Source organism: Protopterus annectens, chromosome 14.part0 (assembly GCF_019279795.1).
Source record: "Protopterus annectens isolate FY-2018-M chromosome 14.part0, PAN1.0, whole genome shotgun sequence".
In the NCBI taxonomy this organism is placed as follows: domain Eukaryota; kingdom Metazoa; phylum Chordata; order Ceratodontiformes; family Protopteridae; genus Protopterus; species Protopterus annectens.
Window position 1 is genome coordinate 91994951 of NC_056748.1, and position 25706 is coordinate 92020656.

Genomic DNA, 25706 nt, shown 5'->3' on the forward strand with positions numbered 1-25706 from the left:
AGAACTATTAAGGCTTTTCCTTTGATGTTAGGGCATGACAGTAGGCTTTCCAATGACAGCTAATAAGACTTTTCCTGTGGTCTGAGGGCATGACAGTAGGCTTTCCAATGAGAACTAATAATGCTTTTCATGTGGCATGAGGCCACATCAATTGGCTTTCCCATGAGAACTAATAAGGTTTTTCCTGTGATGTGAGGACATGACAGTAGGGTTTGCAATGTAAACTAATAAGGATTTTCCTGAGGCATGAGTGCACGACAGTTGGCTTTCCAATGAGAACTTACAAGGCTGTTCCTGTGGTGTGACGGCGCTTCAGTTGTCTTTCCATTGAGAATTAATAAGGCTTTTCCTGTGGCGTGATTGCACAAGATAATTTTCTGCATATTGTTGTCCTAGTAAGGCGTGTGTTTGGATCTGTGATTATTCACACATTGTGCATGGTTGCCATTCTGATGCCACAGGGAAGACTGTATTACATATGTGTATTTGGGAATATCTAGGAGCATGCAACATTGTGCCATAAAGACACAAATAGCAACAATTTTTTAAAGGAATTGCAGGCTCTCATATCCCTTGCAGCAATGCAATATTTCCTTGGCTTTAAAGACCCAAATATCTCATTCTTGTATGACATGTTGCATTGTGGTGCATTCATTTTTCCCAATATCATGCAGCTTCTGTATTACAAAGTCAGATGTTCCAAACCCACATTGACAGACTGTAAGCATTGTGTATCCTATTGCTGTTATGTATGAAAGACATCCTTGTGTTATAATGACAATACAATCACAGTGGGAGAAAACTCCCCCAGCCCTTTTATCTCACGCAATTTGCAACACAATTATATATTGTAATGACTTCACATAGCTGGAGTCTCACAGCTTTGTTAAAGCTTTCACTGGGGCACGTGTGATTCAAACACGTCAGTAATTGGCAGACTTACACAGCCTGTTGTTTAGTTCCAGCAAAATGCAACATTCTAGAATGTACTGATGTTATTAGTCTCACTTTTTTTATGTTGGAGAAGAAATCTAAACTGATTTGGTGATTTCCTGATAGTGAAACAGTTGTTCTACGAATGGTGGCAAGTGAGGGCTCCTGCAGCACATGTGTTTTGTAATGTCATGTATAGCATAGCTACACAAATAGAGTGTGGTTCAATTCTGGGACAATGTTGTTGCACAAAACAACAGAAACAGCTTCCTTGGCCAAGAAACATTGATACTGCACTGCTCACAGCTGTGTGAACATTAACATAGTTACCAATGAACATTGATACTGCACTGCTCACAGCAGTGTGAACAGTGACATAGTTACCAATAAACCTTGATACTGCACGGCTCACAGCTGTGTGAACAGTAACATAGTTACCAATAAACATTAATACTGCACTGCTCACAGCAGTGTGAACAGTGACATAGTTACCAATAAACATTGATACTGCACTGCTCACAGCTGTGTGAACATTAACATAGTTACCAATAAACATTAATACTGCACTGCTCACAGCAGTGTGAACAGTGACATAGTTACCAATAAACATTGATACTGCACTGCTCACAGCTGTGTGAACATTAACATAGTTACCAATAAACATTGATACTGCACAGCTCACAGCAGTGTGAACATTAACATCGTTACCAATAAACATTGATACTGCACTGCTCACAGCTATGTGAACAGTGACATAGTTACCAATAAACATTGATACTGCACTGCTCACATATGTGTGAACAGTGACATAGCTACCAATAAACATTGATACTGCACAGCTCACAGCAGTGTGAACAGTACATAGTTACCAATGAACATTGATACTGCACTGCTCACAGTTGTGTGAACAGTGACATAGTTACCAATAAACATTGATACTGCACTGCTCACAGCTGTGTGAACATTAACATAGTTACCAATAAACATTAATACTGCACTGCTCACAGCAGTGTGAACAGTGACATAGTTACCAATAAACATTGATACTGCACTGCTCACAGCTGTGTGAACAGTGACATAGTTACCAATAAACATTGATACTGCACAGCTCACAGCAGTGTGAACAGTACATAGTTACCAATGAACATTGATACTGCACTGCTCACAGCAGTGTGAACAGTGACATAGTTACCAACAAACATTGATACTGCACTGCTCACAGCTGTGTGAACAGTGACATAGTTACCAATAAACATTGATACTGCACTGCTCACAGCTGTGTGAACAGTGACATAGTTACCAATAAACATTGATACTGCACTGCTCACAGCTGTGTGAACAGTAACATCGTTACCAATAAACATTGATACTGCACTGCTCACAGTTGTGTGAACAGTAACATAGTTACCAATAAACATTGATACTGCACTGCTCACAGTTGTGTGAAGAGTGACATAGTTACCAATAAACATTGATACTGCACTGCTCACAGCTGTGTGAACATTAACATAGTTACCAATAAACATTAATACTGCACTGCTCACAGTTGTGTGAACAATAATACAGTTACCAATAAACATTAATACTGCACTGCTCACAGTTGTGTGAACATTAACATAATACAAAGAATAAAACCAAGACCAATCCAAATGCAATAAAATAAAGTCCTGGACTCCACCTTGAGTACAAAATTACTTTTTATATTTCCAATAACACCACAGATGAGCGCTTTCGACTAATGACTAGACTTCATCAGATGAAAGCACTGGTACCATTAACAACTTTTATACATTGCATCACATACAACAATTACACCTAATTAACATTTAAAGTGACATTTCTGTTGAACATTAACTTTCCTGTTTAAATATATCATAAAAATTATAAGGTATGTTTATTACTTAGATAAATGAATGAATGAATGAATTTCCACATATTATTACACCTTTTTGAACACCTTATTAAACTTTTTTCACATTGTGTAGTCCCTTGTAAAGTGTAACTCAAACAGATTACACATTTTCTGCTTTCTTATGCAATACAGATTTTATACTGATATAGTCATTAAGACCTGGTAAAGTGTTCGATTTTAACCTAAGTTGCCATAGCAGTTCCTTATACAATAGTGCATTTTTTGTGTCACCCCCTCCCCTTAAAAAATCCCTGTTGACTGAGTCAATTATACCAAATTTATGTCCTAAAAATAGAGAACAAGATAAACTATGTTTATACAAAGCATTTGTTTCCTTGTGGGTCCTGATGTCATATATATGTTCATAGATATGCTCCTTAAATGTTCTCTCTGTCTTTCCTATATAATATGCACTGCATCCAGTGCATAAAGCCATATAAACTAGCATTTTGGACTTACAATTCCCTTTGATAAATCTTACCACACTGTTAAGACCATTATTTAACTTAACAGTTGCTTCACCATATATATAAGCACAAACGCTACATGCTCCACACGGAGTAGTAGCCTTATGCAATAAAGATTCCCTTTTTCAATTTTCAAAGGTCCTTTTGAAGTTAGTTCCCACTTTGTATGTGAAAACAGGTTGTGCCCCTACTAACTGGTGTACCTCTTTGTCAATTTTCATTAAATTCCAATTACTTTTGATTATTTGTGAGAATGATTCCGAAAACAAGTTATACTGAATAATACATACTGTATTATATTTATTTCCCTCATCCATTACTGCTTTGTTAATCTGAAGGGGTTTACCTAAAAGGGCCTTGTATTTAATGCCCCATTCACTCATAACCTCATTTAAAATTTCAGTGACCATTTCAACAGGGTATTCCCTCTCTATGAAACATTTACCCAGGAAAATCATTTCTTGTTCTAGATCACAATAATCAGAGGTCATCCGGGCTATCCTAACTGCTTGTCCTTTAATCAAGCTTTTCTTCTGTGCTTTTGGGTGCTGACTAGTGAAATGCAAAAAACTATTTCACCAAGTAGCCTTCCTGTAAATATTTGATTTGAAACCAGTAGTGGTCTTAGAAACAGTAACATCCAAATAATTAATATTATATTCATTTTGTATATGTGTAAAGGAAAAAAAATGTTTACATGAATTTAAATAATCCATGAATTTATTCAATTCTTCTTTAGACCCATCCCATAGCACAAAGATGTCATCCAAAAATCTCAGGTACAACTTGACATGGCTGTAAGGCTGTAAAAAGCAGAGGGAAAAACAAACCTGTTTTCCCATTCAAGTAGTACCAAATTAGCATATGTTGGGGCGCAGGCAGCTCCCATAGCTATCCCACTATTCTGTTGATAGTATTCTCCTTGGAAATGAATGTAATTTGAATCCAGGATGACCTCCATAAGTTCTAACACCAAAAGAACTCTGTCCCTAGGTAAAGTGGAATACTTAAAAAGACAATCACTAAAATAATCTAACCCCTCTTTCCTAGGAATACAGGTGAAGAGATCCTTCACGTCAATGGTAAGGAAAATACACTCTGCACTCCATAGGTGCTGGGTCATTTTACTCAAAAATTCCCACGAATCCTTAATTAAATGTGAAGTCTGATTAATAATAACCTTAATGTGCCTATCCACAAATACGGCCAAAGGGTGCGTCTTAGAATTATTTGCAGAAACTATAGGTCTAAACGGAGGTGCTTGTATAGATTTATGCACCTTAGGGACTCCAAAGATGTTAGGGATGTTGGGATTCTTTTGTTTCAAAAAATTATAAGTCTTAAGATCAATTCTATTTTCTAATATATATTCTTCTAGTAGGGAATCTATTCTACTATAAGCTATGTGAATCAGATTAATAGAAACAGATGTGTATGTAGCACTATTTAATAAAATATTAGTGATAGCATTATTGTAATCTTCTACATTGTAAATTATCACTCCCCCACCTTTATCAGGTTTCATAATACGCAGATAATTTTGCATCTGGAGTTCTTGTAATAATATATTTTCTTCCGTAGTTAAATTAGAGTGTTCTCTTTGCCATCTGTTTTTGGCATAAGATGCATATATTTCCTCAGTTACAACTTTTTCAAGTAATAACAAGGTGGGGTGAAGTGGGGGATTGAATGTACTTTGTCTCACCATAATTCCATCCCCCTTATTATTATTGGTGATGGTGTCTTTACCTTGATTAAATATAATGTGTAAATTTAATTTTCTTAAATATAACTTCAAATCCACTAACATTTTAGCAATATCCCCATACTGTGTCCTAACAAATTTAAACCCCTTAGAAAATAAATTGAAATGTAATTTAGTTAGATTATAACTAGTATAATTAAATATCTTAAATCCCTTGTATTCATAAAGAATACCAAAATGGTCATCTATTTGAACTATCTCATCCTCTTTACTGCCTTTTTCCACCCATAGTTTGTGTCCAAATGTCCTGGATCTGGTGGAAAACTGCTCTTGCTCGCAATCCTTTCTGACCTCCTGGGAAGAAAAAAATGACCCCCTTCCCCTCCAAAGGAATCCAGTTCATCTAAAGGTCTATGTCTATTTTCTTCAGTTTCTTGATAAATCTGTTCCGGGGCCTTGTCGAAAACTAAATTAGTTTCCCAATTTTCCCCCTCACCATTAACTTTATGTATGTAACCTTGTGTCTTGTTCATTCTCTTAAAAGGACCTACGTAGACCTTTCCTGTTTCATATTGCTTTTTATCCCTTAAAAATTTATTTTGTTTAGTAATATAAATACTTTGTATTTTTTTCTCAATTTTAATCAGTATACTCTCATATGACCTCTCATATTCACAAAATTTCATAGTTACCAACAAGCATTGATGCTGCACTGCTCACAGCTGTGTGAACAGTAACATAGTTACCAATAAACATTGATACTGCACAGCTCACAGTTGTGTGAACAGTGACATAGTTACCAATAAACATTGATACTGTACTGCTCACAGTAGTGTGAACATTAACATCGTTACCAATAAACATTGATACTGCACAGCTCACAGTTGTGTGAACAGTAACATCGTTACCAATAAACATTGATACTACACTGCTCACAGCTGTGTGAACACTGACAGTTACCAATAAACATTGATACTGCACAGCTCACAGCTGTGTGAACAGTGACATAGTTACCAATAAACATTGATACTGCACAGCTCACAGTTGTGTGAACAGTGACATAGTTACCAACAAGCATTGATGCTGCACTGCTCACAGCTATGTGACCAGTAACATAGATACCAAGAAACATTGATACTGCACAGCTCACAGTTGTGTGAACAGTAACATTGTTACCAATAAACATTGACACTGTACTGCTCACAGTTGTGTGAACAGTGACATAGTTACCAATAAACATTGATACTACACTGCTCACAGCTGTGTGAACAGTAACATAGTTACCAATAAACATTGATACTGCACAGCTCACAGTTGTGTGAACAGTGACAGTTACCAATAAACATTGATACTGCACAGCTCACAGCTGTGTGAACAGTGACATAGTTACCAATAAACATTGATACTACACTGCTCACAGCTGTGTGAACAGTGACAGTTACCAATAAACATTGATACTGCACAGCTCACAGTTGTGTGAACAGTGACATAGTTACCAATAAACATTGATACTGCACTGCTCACAGCTGTATGAACAGTAACATAGTTACCAATAAACATTGATGCTGCACTGCTCACAGTTGTGTGAGCAGTAACATAGTTACCAATAAACATTGATACTGCACAGCTCACAGCTGTGTGAACAGTGACATAGTTACCAATAAACATTGATACTGCACAGTTCACAGTTGTATGAACAGTGACATAGTTACCAATAAACATTGATGCTGCACTGCTCACAGTTGTGTGAACAGTAACATAGTTACCAATAAACATTGATACTGCACAGCTCACAGTTGTGTGAACAGTAACATCATTACCAATAAACATTGATACTACACTGCTCACAGCTGTGTGAACAGTGACAGTTACCAATAAACATTGATACTGCACAGCTCACAGTTGTGTGAACAGTGACATAGTTACCAATAAACATTGATACTGCACAGCTCACAGCTGTGTGAACAGTGACATAGTTACCAATAAACATTGATACTGTACTGCTCACAGTTGTGTGAACAGTAACATAGTTACCAATAAACATTGATGCTGCACTGCTCACAGTTGTGTGAGCAGTAACATAGTTACAAATAAACATTGATACTGCACTGCTCACAGCTGTATGAACAGTAACATAGTTACCAATAAACATTGATGCTGCACTGCTCACAGTTGTGTGAGCAGTAACATAGTTACCAATAAACATTGATACTGCGCAGCTCACAGCTGTGTGAACAGTGACATAGTTACCAATAAACATTGATACTGCACAGTTCACAGTTGTATGAACAGTGACATAGTTACCAATAAACATTGATGCTGCACTGCTCACAGTTGTGTGAACAGTAACATAGTTACCAATAAACATTGATACTGCACAGCTCACAGTTGTGTGAACAGTAACATCGTTACCAATAAACATTGATACTACACTGCTCACAGCTGTGTGAACAGTGACAGTTACCAATAAACATTGATACTGCACAGCTCACAGTTGTGTGAACAGTGACATAGTTACCAATAAACATTGATACTGCACTGCTCACAGCTGTGTGAACAGTAACATAGTTACCAATAAACATTGATGCTGCACTGCTCACAGTTGTGTGAGCAGTAACATAGTTACCAATAAACATTGATACTGCACAGTTCACAGTTGTGTGAACAGTAACATTGTTACCAATAAACATTGATGCTGCACAGCTCACAGCTGTGTGAACAGTGATGTTGTTACCAATAAACATTGATAATGCACTGCTCACAGCTGTGTGAACAGTGACATCGTTACCTGGTCATCATCCTCATGCTAACAAAATCATACTGTACAAAATATCCTCAAATGTCCCTTGTTACTTCACACATTAATTTCAGTTATATGTGAAAAGCTCCAGAGCTAATTCCTGTGGCAGACAGTCACTACACAGCTCTGTAGAGCATGTAGTATGATAGGCATGGGTTTGAATCTGGTAACATCTGTTGGTCAGATAACTCTGTCAGACAGGAGTGGCTCATGTATGATAGGCACGGTTTGAATCTGGTAACATCCATCGGTCAGACAACTGTCAGACAGAAGTTGCTCATGTTGTATGGTAGGCACAGGTTTGAATCTGGTAACATCCATCAGTCAGATAATTCTGTCAGACAGGCGTGGCTCATGTTGTATGATAGGCACGGGTTTGAATCTGGTAACACCTGTCAGTCAGATAACTCCATCAGACAGGAGTGGTTCAGGCCAAAAATGTTTTTATGGTACAGTGAGAGGGCAGCAGTGTTAAGGCCTCACCCTCCAAGGAGGGGGATCCCTTCAAGTGTGTTCATCATGACATGCCTATTTCTATGGAACCACAGGTTGATATGCATCCTTCTGATATCTGTCCTGACATGTGTTCGAGTCTGGCAAGATGCAAATGTTGAATATGTTATTAATTGTTCACAGGTATTACTTAATTTCTAAATAGGAATGCTCTGTATTGCATGTCTTCCTCCAAACATTTATGTGTTGCTATAATTGTTTTCTTCACGCTGTAGCACTTTTTTGGACATGAGAACTTATATAACATGTCTTCGTGTACGGCAAGATGTCAGATCATCATAAAGTATGATTGGGCCTTTGTTAGGGCACTTTGTTGTGTGTTTGTGCTGTATAATGCTGTTATGGTAATATTCACTGTAATGTCTTTTGAGCATGCCCAGTATAATCCTGCAGTAGATACGCTTCATTAATGAACGGAGACCTTGAACTACTGCAATGTCATGTGATCTGTGCTTTCATTTGTCACTGGTGTATTTTGTGTGCTTTATATTATATTACTGCTTATAATGTAAATGAATATAAAACACATGCCTGTCTAAAATGTGTCAAGGTAATATACTCCTTGTCTATGCTTGACAGATGAAACCAAATGGTAAAACATGAATCTTTCTGCTTTGGATGACTCAACAGATGTACATCTCATTCCATATTTATATAGGATTAAATGGACTATTCAGCCCTACAGTCAGCTATCACAGATACATTCCTTGTATATACATGTGATATTCAATAACTGCAGTTGGTGGACACAGTAGTGCAGTGGTTAGTGTTGTTGCCTCGCAGTAAGAGCTTCTCTAGTTCGATTCTGTGCTGGGGTGCCTTCTGTGTGGAATCTGCATGTCCTCCCTGTGGTCACGTGGGTATCCTCCAGGTGCTCAGGTTTCCTCCCACATTACAAAGACATGCAGTAGGTAGATTAGACACTCTAAACTGGCTACAGGTGAGACTGTGTATACAAGTGTGTGGTACAAATGAACTACCATGGCAGGGCTAGTCACCTGGCAGTGTAAACATTGGCTCGAGATGATTGTCACTACTGAAGTAACACCCCATCCCTGTGTACAAAAGGGGTTGAGGATGGATGGATGGACTCAATAACTGCAATATATGCAAATTTCCTTTAATGCATCCACTGTTTTTGCTAATTGTTATTTCAACTTGGCATGTTACCAACATTGATATCACATTTACTCTCCTTTCTTACAGTGTTGCATTGTGTTCCTGTCACATCTATTGTCCATTTGTCCATTTTTAGTTATGTACATTGATAAACAGTCGCAAACAAGATTATTATTGCATCAATATGGGCATGTTTCTGCTGAAAATGTTTGTTTGTGACATCCTTACTTCTGACTGCATTAACAGAGTACATTTTCTCCATTTGCCCTTCCCTCATAGTCTGCACTATTAACATTATATTTGGTTACATTCTCATGGTTTCATGTCCCTTACTTCTGCCCTTACTTCATATAAGCTGTCCGTGCATGTTTGCATAATACATTTGCCTACAAACAAAAAGCTTTGTTTACACCTTTTATTCATGCATCATGGCACCATTTTATGACCTCCAACACTGCTCCTGGCCATGAAACAGTGCTTGGAAATGTATAAGCACAGTCAGCAGCATGGATATTTAGTGAACACTGCTGCGCGTGTCACTAACACACTATAATCATGTAGGCTTTGCACGAGGCCTACACGACTTTTTAGTGAATCCCAGGGGTGATTTTATTTTACATTTGTTTAATGGGATTGCACACTTTTTTATTTTACATTTGTTCACCATGGTAATACACTGTTCACTCTTATTGGTTCTTATTTTTTTTTTTTTTTTTTTACATTTGTTCACCAAGGTGATATACTGTTATTTTATATGAAAGTTGTTTACTGAGATAGAGCACTGTCATTCTGAAACATTTGCATGTACAGCTCAGGTCTGTCACTTGGAGAATGTGATTTTTAAAACCATCCATCCAGCCATCTACAACCCCAAGGTTCACACCACCGGGTGGCAAATTCTGCCTTAATATTTTGATTATTGGGTAGGTGACATCATTATCTGGGAAAATTATTGCCTATATTTACTATTCAGTTTGTGAATATGTATGCACATAGCCATGCATGTCTTGCTCAGATTCTACAGCATGTTTTGGACTATTACTGAAATCAGTTTTTGCTTCCTGCTCATATTAACTCACTAAAGCAGAATGAGTAATTACAGCAGCTAGTAATTATCAACACATCTCTATTCTACCTCTGAGTAATGTGACATAGTTCTGTTTCCCAGCAGTCCAAAGTCTGTTATGTTTATTGGTGAGGATATCCTTATAGGATGCCTAAGTACTTTCTGCTAAATGACGTCCTTCTATTCACGTGTGGGTGAAAATTATACACTCATTGTGGATGAAAAGGCATGCTACACACTAATTTTAATTCAGTATTAACTACATGTTCTGAGATGTGTGTGACCAGCTAATTTTAGCACAGGGGGTGCTAAAGTGGAGTGTTTGTCTGTCACTACTGGTCAAAATGAACACTCTTTTCTTTTCTTATAATTTTCAAACAAAATTATTTGGTAACATATTTCAGTGCTGCTTATGGTTAGCCCAAGGAACATGTCATGCTTTGCCCCATTTCAGCGTGATGACATTGTTGTATCCCTCAGTGTCATTACAGCCTGGATAATTTCTTTAGTAAAATGTGCTTTTCATTCAAATTTATTAACTATTAGAAAAGTTTATATAACCTGCTTGTATAAGTATTTACTCCTTTAGATAAAGCTTTGGCCATTATATGTCTTTGAGTGTTTTTACAAATTTCAAAGCACAAATAACTCATTACATGCTGTAGAAAACCTGTCAAAGTCAGGCTCTGCAGAGATGACAGTTTTTTTTCTCAGTACAGGAGTAAACCTACTCTTCTCCCAGATCAACTTCAAAAACAAGCTCTTTTCTATCTATTACAAGCACTGAGGAAGTGAGGCAGTTGTCAGTACATAGTCTGGGTGGCGTAGGGGCACATGCACAATGTACCACGCTTTATCTTTCCCTCAGTTTCTGACAAGTATGGATGTACAATTTCCTATGTTTTCTCCTGTCAGTTTGGTTGATATGGCCACCCTGAGACAGTGTAGTAACTGCCTCATATACACAGACAACTGTCTACTACTACCACCTAGAAACACAATTTGTGGGAGATGCAATTACATCAGGAACCTAGAGTCATTGCTCTCTCCCCCACAAGCCAGTATATCTGGTACTGAGAAGGTTGTCAACAAAAGCACCATACCTCATACACCACACACACCTACACAATATCCCACATATGTGGAGGTTCTCAACAAAAACATACCCAAACAAAAGAGACCTCCAAGGCAAAAACACACGCAAACTCCACTGCCCACCACACCACACACCACACTTATTCCACACACCTGTGTCTCACAGCCACTAAGGCCTAAACATAAACCCAACATATTAGTCATAGGAGACTCCATTGTGAGACACACAGATGTGCCCTTCACCAGGGTGGATAAGGAGAAAGTCATGGTTAGTTGTTTGTCAGGTGCCAAGATCCACCATATCACCCATGCACTCAAGTCTCTCAACAGGTACTGTTGTGACTCTGTCATAGTCCATGTTGGTGTGAATGACTTGAGACGTACCTCCCTAGTCTATATGAAGAGAGACATGATTGAGCTCGCTGAATATGTGTCCCAGACAGGTATGTTCTTAGCCTTAAGCAGCATTCTACCATCACCCAGAATGATGCCTCAATACAAACAGAAAATGATGGATTTTTAACAATTGGCTTAGTTTCTGGTGTCATTCCAAGGGGATCCAGTACCTGACAGCCTGGAATGACATGACTGACAAACCATATTACTTTGCCAGAGATGGCCTGCATCTGTCTCCCTTGGGCTTCAGGACCCTGGCAAAGGGTCTTCTCTTCCACATAGTGCCTTTTTTAGGCAATGCTATAAGGTCAAAACTACCAACATGAAAATTTCATAAAAAACATAAATTAAAGGTCATGCTGCTAAATGCTAAGAATCTAAACATGAAACTGCACTCATTGCAAACATTCTTAACCCTGGAAGATGCTGACATTTGTGCAGTCACAGAAACCTTGTTCAAAGCTGCGGACAGCACCGCAGCCATATCAGGTTACTCATCCTATCATACATTCAGACCCCAAACTGTGGGCAGCAAAGCAAAAGGAGGTGGAGTTGCAATATATATAAAAGACATACACACCTCCAGGCTGGTCAAACAGTATGACACACAGGAGACACTCTAGGTGCAGTTAACAATTGACAAGACCCCTATTCAAATCATAGCTAGCTATAGGCCCCCAACTTTGACTCAAGATGCCCACTCAACCTATCTGGACCTCTTTGAATCTATCAAGGTTCAACCCTTTACCCTAATCCTGGGTGGTTTTAACTATGCAACCATAGACTGGAAGAAATACTCATGCCAGACACAAATTCCCAGAGATTCTTTGATTTCATCAATGCAAATGCCTTGGACCAGTTGGTTGACACCCCCGCAAGAGGCGAAAATATCTTGGACTTGGTATTAACCAACATGAGTAACAACTGCAGTATCCCTACAGTGTAATTAACCTTGGTAAGATCTGACCACAAAGCAGTCACTTTTGAAGTCACCATGTCCTCTGACCCCCCCCCCCCCAGCTAGGGTCAAACAAAAAAACTTTTCCAAATCTGATTATAACCTCCTGAGGGAAGTTATAAACAGCTTCACAGCCCCCATCCCCTTCATAGGAACTGGCACATAGGTTCATAGGTTCATAGATTAGTACTAGGCTAACTGCCCTTGTGAGCCATTTTAAGTCTAGCCAATTATCCCCAAACATGTCCAAACCTATACCAAAGTATTATATGAGCATTTATGTAGCTGCATGGAATCAGGAATACCCAACAGGATGAACCCTCCTCCTCAAGGAATAGTAAACATGTCTGGTGGACATCTGCAATAAATAAACTCTATAATAAAAGGAAAAAAATGCTGTCCAGGACCAAGAAGAAGCAGATGCCTAATTGGAAGCAATCTCTTTTTAGCCTGAGCAAGCAAATAAGAGCCCTAGTGAAATCATCCAAAGCAAACTTCAAGTCCAAACTGGCCACATCTACTAAAGACAATCATAAGGCCTTCTTCACATATGCCTGGAATCTCAAAGGAAGCACCCAGATCTGCTCAGAACTGGTGGTCAAGGTCACCACATATACAAAATGCTGTAGATATAGCCAACCTTCTGGCAGACAGGTTCAATGAAACTTTCACCCCTCTGTCCCCCCATCAGTAAATCAGGACATCCCCAGCACTTGACCCTCCTCCCGTTATCTCTAGGGAGTATGTCATCACTCCCTCTCAAAGGCAAATGATACCAACCCCATGGGACCCGATAACATCCCAGGCTGCATCCTACATGAACTTAGGCAGGAACCTGCAGCACCATTAAGCACCCTATTCAACTAAAGCCTGAGTACCAGCTTCATCCCAGCCGAGTGGAGAACAACCACTGTCATCCCTTTGCACAAAGGTGGAGCATCCACTGATCCAGGAAATTATAGAATCATCAGCCTAACTAGCCTGATCTGCAAGGCCATGGAGTAGATTATCATGGACCTGATTAACAAGGACATTGGGAACCTCCAAACACTCATTCCCACATAGTTTGGTTTCATCAAGGGGAGGTCATGCTTGTTAAATTTGGTCAACATCTTTGACACAGTCACCAAAGCTATAGACGAGGGGAAGACGGTGCACACCACCTACCTTCACCTGGCCAAAGCCTTCGATACTGTTCCCCATTGAGGTATAATAGATAAACTCTCACAATTAGGCATCAATCCATATGTTACCAGATGGGTAGCAAACTGGCTCACTGATACAACCCACCTACTCAGAATAGGGGAAACCACCTCAAGCAGTAGACCCGTAATGAGCAGTGTACCCCAGGGATTGGTCTTGGGGCCTCTATTGCTTGGGATATACTTTTCTTAGGTGCAGGAAAAAAACAATGGGCTATGGCTGACCAGGTTTGCAGATAACTGCAAGCTGAGTGCTGTCATCAATTCCCCTAGTGATGAGGACATCCTCCAAGAGGGTCTGAAACAAACATACAACTGGTGCCAGAACCATGTCCTCAAACTGAATGCCATAAAAAGCATCATCATCTCCTTTGGGGAGAGTGACATCCCCACAAATTATCACATTAATAATAAGGTCCTAAGCATGCAATCAGTCGTGAGGGGCTTTGGCAACCCAGGTTGATAGCAAACTGACTTTTGACCACCATATTACCTCCATTGTACAGAAATCTTTCTACATGGCCCACCTCGTTAGTAAGGGTATCTCATCCAGGGACAAGGTGGACATAACATCCTTGTATTTTTCCCTTATAAGACCCATTATTGAGTACAATGCCCCATTTGACATGTATCCTCACAAAGCACATGCAGCAGCTGGAGAGACCACAGAGCTTCCTCACCAGGAGAATCCAGGGCCTCAAACATCTACCCTACACAGATAGGCTAAAGGTCCTGTCCCTCTAGTCAGTTCATACAGACTCCTCAGATGTGACCTCTGCCTGGCATACAAAGCAATCTCAGACCCCAACTTGATGGGACTGCTGCATATCTACAAGACAAGCTCCACTTGAGTAACCTACACGCACAACCTCAATCTGGTCTGTGACATCAACAGGGCTTGTTGGCAGGACCAATTTGTGTCCTAGAGACTACCCCTTTGGTGGAATAGACTCCCTGTCCATGTCCAGAGTACCTCATTAACCCTTTTTAAGCACAATCTGGATAACTGGATGGGGAACAGAAAATACACCCCTGGCATTCCACCTTTGCCCCTGCTGGACAGTGGCATCAGGTGCTGACCTGTTGGAACATGGGCAAACTTTTTGTCTAAGTTTTAAGGGCCTCAGGACCAATAGCCTAGCAACATCCTATGATCCTGTGAACTAACTTGAGAGCATAGCAGAGCATCAGACCCATAGGTTCATAGGTTCATAGGTTCATAGGTAGGTACTAGGCTATCGGCCCAAGGGCCTATGACCATGACATTTTAGCAAGGGATTGGTACTGCAAGGAAGAGAACTATATACTGTCTATCGCATAGTAAAGTGGTCATGTTACACAACACAGACTACTGTACGCCTGATATCACAGTAAGGTACACATGTTACACAACACAGACTTCTATACACTCAATGTCAAAGAATGGTGGTCATGTAACACTCCACAGACTACTATACACCAATTGTCATGGTAAGGTGGCCATGTTACACAACACAGACTGCTCTACACCTGATATCACGGTAAGGTGTGCATGTTACACAACGCAGACTACTATACACCCTATGTCACAGTAATGCGATCATGTTATACAACACAGATTACTATACACCCTGTGTCATCGTAAGGTGCACATGTTACACAACACAGACTACTATACATCTTGTGTCACAGTAAGGTGGTCATGTTACACAACACAGACTACTGTATACCTGATTTCACAGTAAGGTATGCATGTTACACAACACAGACTACTATACACCCAATGTCACAGTAAGGTGGTCATGTAACACAACACAGACTACTATACACCCAATGTCATAGTAAGGTGGTCATGTTACACAACACAGACTGCTGTACACCCGATATCACAGTATAGTGTGCTTGTGACACAACACAGGCTACTATAGACCCTATATCACAGTAATGTGATCATGTTATACAACACAGATTACTATACACCCTGTGCCATGGTAAGGTGCATGTGTTACACAACACAGGCTACTCTACACCCTGTGTCACAGTAAGGTGGTCATATTACACAACACAGACTATTATACACCCTGTGTCTTGGTAAGGTGTGCATATTACACAACACAGACTACTGTACAAGTGATATCACAGTAAGGTGTGCATGTTGCATGATACAGACACCTATACTCCCTTTGTTAAAGTAAGGTGGTCATGTTACACAAGACAGGCAACTATACTCCCAATGTCACAGTAAGGTATATATGTTACACAACACAGACGACTATACACCCAAAGTCACAGTAAGGTGTACATGTTACACAACGGGTCTATATGACTTGGTCGACAGTTCATATGATCGACTATTTATTTGGTCGACAGTTCATTTGATCGACAAGCATTTGCCCCCTTCCCCAATGTTGTGTGACCCTGGAGTTGATATATATAGTTAGGGGGGGTGTGGGGGGCACAGCCCCCCACATTGGGGGGTGTGGGAAGCCCCCCACCTAAAATGCTTGTCGATCAAATGAACTGTCGACCAAATAAACAGTTGATCATATGAACTGTCGATCAAGTCATATAGACCCTACACAACACAGACGACTATACACCCTATGTCACAGTAAGGTGCGAATGTTACACAACACAGACTACTATACACCCTATGTCACAGTAATGCGATCATGTTATACAACACAGATTACTATACATCCTGTGACATGGTAAGGTGCACATGTTAAACAACACAGACTACTATACACCCTGTGTCACAGTAAGGTGATCATGTTACTCAACACAGACTACTATACACCTGATATCACAGTAAGGTGTGCATATTACACAACACAGACTATTATACACCCTGTGTCATAGTAAGGTGTGCATATTACACAACACAGGCTACTGTACACCTGATATCACAGTAAATTGTGCATGTTACATGATGCAGACAACTATACTCCCTCTGTCAAAGTAAGGTGGTCATGTTACACAACACAGACAACTATACTCCCAATGTTACAGTCAGGTGAACATGTTACACAACACAGACTACTATACGCCCAAAGTCACAGAAAGGTGTACATGTTGCACAACACAGACTACTATACACTATGTGTCACAATAAGGTGTACATGTTACAAAACACAGACTACTATACACCCAATGTCATGGCAAGGTGTGCACATTACATAACACAGACTACTATACACCCAAAGTAACAGTAAGGTGGTCATGTTACACAGCACAGGCTGCTATACACCCTATTACACAGTAAGATGTGCACGTTACACAACACAGACTACTATACACCCTGTGTCACAGTAAGGTGGTCATGTTACACAATGCAGGCTACTATACACCAAATGTCACAGTAAGGTGGTCATGTTAAACAACACAAACTACTATACACCCAATCTCATGGTAAGGTGGTCATGTTACATTACACAGACAACTATACACCCTATGTCACAGTAAGGTGTGTATGTTACACAGCACAGACTACTATAAACCCTGTGTCACAGTAAGGTGGTCGTGTTACACAACACAGACTACTGTACACCTGATATCACAGTAAGGTGTGCATGTTACACAACATAGACTACTATACAGCCAAAGTCATGATAAGGTGGTCATGTTACAAAACACTGTGTCATGGTAAGGTGTGCATGTTACACAACACAGTCTACTGTAACCTGATATCGCAGTAACTTGTGCATGTTACATGATGCAGATAACTATACTCCCTTTGTCAAAGTAAGCTGGTCATGTTACACAACACAGACAACTATACTCCAAATGTCACAGTAAGGTGTACATGTTGCACAACATAGACTACTATATATCCAAAGTCACAGAAAGGTGTGCATGTTACACAACACAGACTACTATACACCCTGTGTCACAGTAAATTGTACGTTACAGAACACAGACTACTATACACCCTGTGTCACAGTAAGGTGGTCATGTTACACAACGCAGTCTACTATACACCTAATGTCACAGTAAGGTGGTCATGCTATACAAACAGACTACTATACACCCAATCTCATGGTAAGGTGGTCATCTTACACAATACATACTACTATACATCCTATTTCACAGTAAGGTGTGCACGTTACACAACACAGACTACTATACACCCTGTATCACAGTAAGGTGATCATGTTTCACAACACAGACTACTATACACCCTATGTCACAGTAAGGTGTGCATGTTACACAACACAGACTACTATACACTCAGTGTCACAGTAAGGTGGTCATGTTACACAACACAGACTGCTGTACACCCAATAACACAGTAAGGTGCACATGTTACACAACACAGACTGCTATACACTCTATGTCACAGTAATGTGATCATGTTATACAACACAGATTACTATACACCCTGTGTCATGATAAGGTGCACATGTTACACAACACAGACTACTATACAACCAGTGTCACAGTAAGGTGTGCCTGTTACATAACACAGGCTTCTATACACCCTGTGTTATGGTAAGGTGTGCATGTTACACAACACAGACTACTATACACCTGATATCACAGTAAGGTGTGCATGTTACATGATGCAGACACCTATACTCCCTTTGTCTAAGTAAGCTGGTCATGTTACATAACACAGACTTCTATACTCCCAATGTCACAGTAAGGTGGGCATGTTACACAACACAGACTACTATACACCCAATGTCACAGTAAGGTGTACATGTTACACAACACAGACTACTGTACACCTTGTGTCTCATTAAGGTGTACATGTTACACAACACATACTGCTATACACCTTATGTCACAGTAAGGTGTGCACATTACATAACACAGACTACTATACACCCAGTGTCACAGTAAGGTGTGCATGTTACACAACACAGACTACTATACACCCTGTGTCACAGTAAGGTGGTCATGTTACACAACACAGACTACTATACACCCTATGTCACAGTAAGGTGTGCATGTTACACAACACAGACTACTATACACCCAGTGTCACAGTAAGGTGGTCATGTTAAGCAGCACAGACTGCTATATACTCTATATCACAGTAAGATGTGCATGTTACACAACACAGGCAACTATATCCCCTATGACACAATAAAGTGGTCATGTTACACAACGCAGGCTACTATACACCCTATGTCATAATAAGGTTTGCAAGTTACACAACGCAGACTACTACTCACCCTATGTCACAGTAAGGTGGTCATATAACACAAGTCAGAGTATGATATATCCAATGTCAGAGTAAAATAGTCATGTTACAAAACATAGACCACTATTGACCCCAATGTCACAGTAAGGTATGCGTGTTTCCTGTTTATTGTTATGCAAAGCTTTCAGGTAACAAATACCCTTCTTTAATGCTAACATAGACTCTAAATAACACAGTTTAAATAACACTTAACCAACACACACAGCCAATTAAAATCAATCAAACATTAATATTTAAAGAGATGATAGGCATCATCTTAAAATAGCATGTTTCATCCAAAGTACAGGTTTAATCAACACTGGTTCAAACTAGGTGGATGATCAGCCTACAACTGTAAAATCTATCTATATTCCTTATTTTCCAATTTATTGTTTGTATCACCCCTTCTAACTGATCTATTAATATTATCTATCACTCTAAATGTAAATTGATGAGAGGAATCAGTCTCAGAAATGTGCTTAACTAAGGAATTACTCATTATATCCCTTCTAATATCACAATTATTTCAATAATTCTCTCTTTCAAATGTTGTAATGATTTCCCAGCATAAAAACGTTGACATTTCCTACAAGTAGCAAGATATATAATACAACTTGTGTTACAAACAGTGAAACATTTAAAGAAAAATACAGTGTTAGTCAAAGGGCGTATGAAATCAGTATTCCTTTCGATGAAATTACAACAATAATTAAAGCAGGGATGGGTACCATACTTTGTAGTCTTACTACATCTTATATTATTATGTGTATCTTTATAATACAACCGCTGTTTACGATTAGAACAATTACGGTGTAAACATAGGCTTATCACTAATAAATCTATGTAGTTCAGGCATAGCTCTTAATATTTCCCAGTTCTCAAGAATTATTCCCTTGATCCCATCACTACATCTGCTAAAAGTAGTTATGTACTGCATAACATTGTGTTGTTCAGCAGTACTCGGAGCTGATACCATTTCTCCCAAAGTGTCACAAAAATAGGGTTTAGCTGTAGAATTCCTTAGTCAACATTCCAGATTCATAACTTCTGTCAGCAAATGCATCTATTGTTTCATCAATCTGTCATTAAAAAAATCAGTATTTTGAGTATTATGCCTGCTGACACGTGTCATTTGTGCTTTTGAAACACCTTTAAATACATGTGAAGGGTGCATACTTCTGTGTAGATATTTATTCCTATGTACATCCTTCTTGAAAACTGAAGTTTGTATATTAGACCCATCACAGTTAATAGCAACATCTAAAAAGTCTATCTTATGAGGGAAATTACGCATAGAACATTTTAAGAAATCAGTGCTATTATTCAGATAATTCACAAATTCCATTAGATCAACATCACTACCCTCCAAAATAAAAAAATACGTCATCCACAAATCTTTAAAAAAATGTACTTTACTTGCATAACACTCAGGACCATTAAAGACAGTCTCATTTTCCCATCCATTTAAAACCAACGTTGCATAAGTATTTGCTATGGGGGTAATCGTGGCAACCCCTGAAACTTGATGATAGAACCTATTATCAAAAATAAAAATATTATTTTCCAAAACAGCCTCCAACAATTCACATATGGTTTCAATCTGTCTACCTGATGAATGTCCATACTTGCTTGATAATGATTTTATATCAAGTACTACCATTAAAAACTGTGTACTAGCTTTAACACCAAACCACGTGCTTACTTGTAAAAAGTCGGCAGTATCCTTGATATAACATTTAACATATTTAAGATGGGCACTCAAAACATTTTGTAAATATATTGATATAGGTTTGGTGATCCAACCCCTCCCAGAGACAATATGTCTCATTGGGGTGGGGGGTCTTTGCAGATTTATGCATTTTGGGTAAACCATACAGAACTAGTATCACAGGGTGGGAGACTGTAAAGTAAGTAAAAAGATCAATCGAAATATCATGAATCATTTGCAAATCATATAATAACAGATTAACATTATTAATATGTCCATCATCCTTCACACTAGTTATCTCCTTAAAGGCCATTTCATCAGTTAGAATTTGATGTATAGATACCAAATAGTCAGCTTTGTTCATAATGATGATTGCTCCTCCTTTGTCAGCTTCTTTCAACACAATATTGGTATTAGCCTCTAGATCACATAGTGCTCATTGTTCCTCTTGTGTTAAATTAAATACATGTTTAAATCTGTCACGTTCATAGAATTGACGTATCTGTGTCTCACAAACATCATGAAAGGCTTTTACTACTGGATGACTAGTCAGAACAAAAGTGCTCACTTGTTTACATACATTACTAGGTGGGGTATTAGAATCAGCAAAAATTTATTTCAAATCTAAATTATGCATGAAAAGTTTTAAATCTGTAAGTGCATTAGTTAATCTGTCAACAGTTGCATGTATAAACTTCAGTCCTTTTTGTAATAGGAACAAATTGATGCAATGTTAACTGCATACCAGACAAGTTAATAACAGATTACTCTACAGTACCTAGTTTTGTGCCTTGTTCCGAGTTCTTGGGCTGCTGTGACTCCTCCCTCTGTTCCTTTGTTGTGAACGCCCTCTGGATGCAGTGCGCTTCTTCTGTGTTACTTTCTCTGGTAATTTCAGCCAAATGACTTGTTTGGACTGCTGAAAACCCAAAGTAGGTGGAATTTCCTGTGTAATGGCTGGTGTTTGTCTCATTGAACTACCTGGAATAGATGAAATCTCAGAGTTAACCAGTGTTGAGGCAAACACAGTGTCACGTTGTTCGTTGGCAGTCCCCTGATTGGTAGTTCCATTAGTAGGAGGGGTGGATACAACTGCTGATCAACCAATTGGTTTAATGGTACTCAATAGAGTGCTGAAATCCAATGCTCTCACAGAATTAGTATCCACAGTCATCCTCCAACTCATTCCCTTGGTGACTTAATTCCATTTCCATTCCTCGGCCAGGAGAAAATATGGCCATTGTTAAAATCATTAATATCTCTACGTAAATTCCAAAGCTTGATAGCCTCAAGTTTCTTATCATAGTTAGATAGTCTCCCCAATAATTGGTTATATTCCATAACATACTTAGAGAAACAAATTAAGTTACAAATTTCACTTTCCGGTTAATAATTTCCTCCTACAGCTCAGATTCAACACTAGAAAAATACTCATTCATAAGGGACATATAGTCCAAACCAAGTTTTATTTATTTATTTTATTTTATTTTACATTTGTTGACCAGGATAGTCCAACTGGATGTATTTCCATTTCAGTGGAGGCCCAGGGAGAAAAGCTCCACATTAAGACAATTTACAAGACAGAAATCTTGACCATATACAATACAGATAATGTCAGACAGGTAAAACATTTCAAATACAGGAACATTTATATAGTACTGTTACAGTAACATACCAACATACTCAACTAAATAAGTTACAAATTTTGAGTAAAAGGATTAATAAAACATTTTTTTTGAGGGTAGCATTGTTTATAAAGTTTACCAAACCTTAGGAGGTGAGCTACTACAGTAGGAATTAAGAGAGAATATCAGAGCACCTGAAATAGCATGTTAAAGATAGATAGTAAGAAAGGTCCTGCTTTGGTAAGTTCTATATTTAATTCCTGCCATTTTTTCAATAAAGCAGGATATGTGTTTTCAAAGGATGGCATTTTGAGGACACAAAGTCTCATGGTACAATCCCTAATTCCAAATAGGCTAGGAAACTGTACAACTGCCATTGCAATGTTTTAAACCTCTGTACCTTCCACTCCAATGAGACTAACGATTGTAAAATATTGACATTCAAATCATCATTAGTCCGAGGACGTATGTTATTAACATCCTGGAAAGAAATCAGTAGAGTATTCTGCCAAGCCAAAACAGCTGACTGGCCATGTGGTGAAAAGATGATACATTTCTGGCCCTCATAAAATAACAAACAACTAAAGACTAAAACCAATGTCAGAGCAAAAGTGCGATTAATTAAAAGAAATAAAGAACAGAACCAGTCGCACTTTTTTGTTGTTGATCTTTTCGGCTTTTCCCGGTTAAGGGTCACCACAGCGGAACTCCGGTCTGCTTATGATTGGCAGTCGATTTCTATGGTGCCGAGTTGCCAGCCTGACACCCAACCTTCAGCGAAGGCACACCCATTCATGCATATCTTTCGGAGGCCACTCAACCACAGGGAGGACATGCAGACTCCACACAGAAGGCACTCCAGCCGAGAATCGAACAGGAGAACCACTTGCTGTGAGGCAACAATGCTACCACTGTACCACCGTGGCTTCAACCCACGTATCAAAAAATGTTTATTGTTATGCAAAGCTTTCAGGTAACAAATAACCTTCTTCAGTGCTAACATAGACTCTAAATAACACAGTTTAAATAACACTTAACCAACACACACAGCCAATTAAAATCAAACTTTAATATTTAAAGAGAATAGGCATCATCTTAAAATACCATGTTTCATCCTAAGTACAGGTTTAATAACACTGTTTCAAACCAGGTGGATGATCAGCTTGCAACTGTAAGATCCATCTATATTCCATATTTTCCAGTTTATTATTCATATCACCCCTTCTAACTGATTTATTAATATTATCTATCACTCTAAATTTAAATTGATGTGAGGAGTCAGTCTCAGAAATGTGCGTAGCTAAGAAATTACTCATTATACCCCTCCTAATATCAGAATTATGTTCAATAATTCTATCTTTCAAATGGGTTCCCTATTACATGATCGAAACCTTAGGTTATCAAACACCTAAAGGTCGATCACAAAAAGTCGAAGTCTAAAAATTGCGAACGTCTGTGTCCACACAGGGAAATGAGTCATTTGGCCGGTACATGGATTTTGTTCTTTCTCCGCTGTAGAGCGATCTTGGAGTTGGTATATTTAGTTAGGGGGGTATGGGGGCACAGCCTCCTACTTTATTTCTGTTTATAACTTTATTTGGTCAATGGCATTATTTCCCTGTGTGGAAAAGGATGTTTTCAATCATAAGGGCTCAATATTTCGTGATCGACCTTTAAGTGTTCGATAACCTAAGATTTTGATCATGTAATATAGACCCCTTTCAAATGTCATACTGATTTCCAAAAATAAAAACTTTGAAATTTCCAACAAGTAGCAAGATATATAATATAACTTGTGTTACAAGTAGCAAAACATTTAAAAGAAAAGACAGTGTTAGTCAAAGGGTGTACGAAATCAGTATTCCTTTCGATGAAATTAAAACAACAATTAAAGCAAGGATGGGTACCATACTTCATAGTCTTACTACATCTTATATTATTATGTGTATCTTTATAATACAACCGCTATTTAAGATTAGAACAATTACGCTGTGTAAACATAGGCTTATCACTAATAAATCTATGTAGTTCAGCCATAGCTCTTAATATTCCACAGTTCTCAAGAATTATTCCCTTGATCCCATCACTACATCTACTAAAAGTAGTTATGCACCGCATAGCATTTTGTTGTTCAGTAGTACTCAGAGCTGATACCATTTCTCCAAATGTGTCACAAAAATAGGATTTAGCTTTAGAATTCCTTAGTGCTACAACATCCTGTTTAATATTGGTCAACATTCTGGATTCATAACCTCTCTCAGCAAATACATCCATTGTTTCATTGATCTGTATTAAGCCTACTGACAAGTGTCATTTGTGCTTTAGCAATACCTTTATATACATGTGAAAGTGCATACTTCTTCTATGTAGATAGTTATTCCTTTGCACATCCTTCTTGAAAACTGGTTTGTATATAAGACCCATCATAGTTAATAACAACATCTAAAAATTTCTCTTATCTTTAAGGTGAGAAAGCAGACTGCCATGCACCCTATGTCATAGTAAGTTGGTCATATTACACAACACAGACTACTATACACCCTATGTGACAGTAAAGGGGTCATGTAACACAAGGCAGAGTATGATACAGAGTATGTCACAGTAAGGTCATCATTTTACACAACACAGACTACTATATACCCTATGTCATAGTAAGGTGGTCATGTTACACAAGCCAGACTACTATATACCCCATGCCACATTAAGGTGGCCATGTTACACAATGCAGACTGTTATATACCCTTTGTCACAGTAAGGTGGTCATGTTACACAACACAGACTACTATACACCCAATGTCATAATAAGGTGTGCATTTTACACAACACACACTACTGTATACCCTGTGCAACAATAAGGTGGCTATGTTACAAAATGTAGACTAATATACACCCTTTGTCACAGTAAGGTGACAAAGCAGACTGCTATACACACTATGTCATAGTAAGGTGGTTATATTACTCAACACAGACTACTATACACACCATGTCACAGTAAGGTGGTCATGTCACACAAGGCAGAGTATGATATACCCTACGCCAC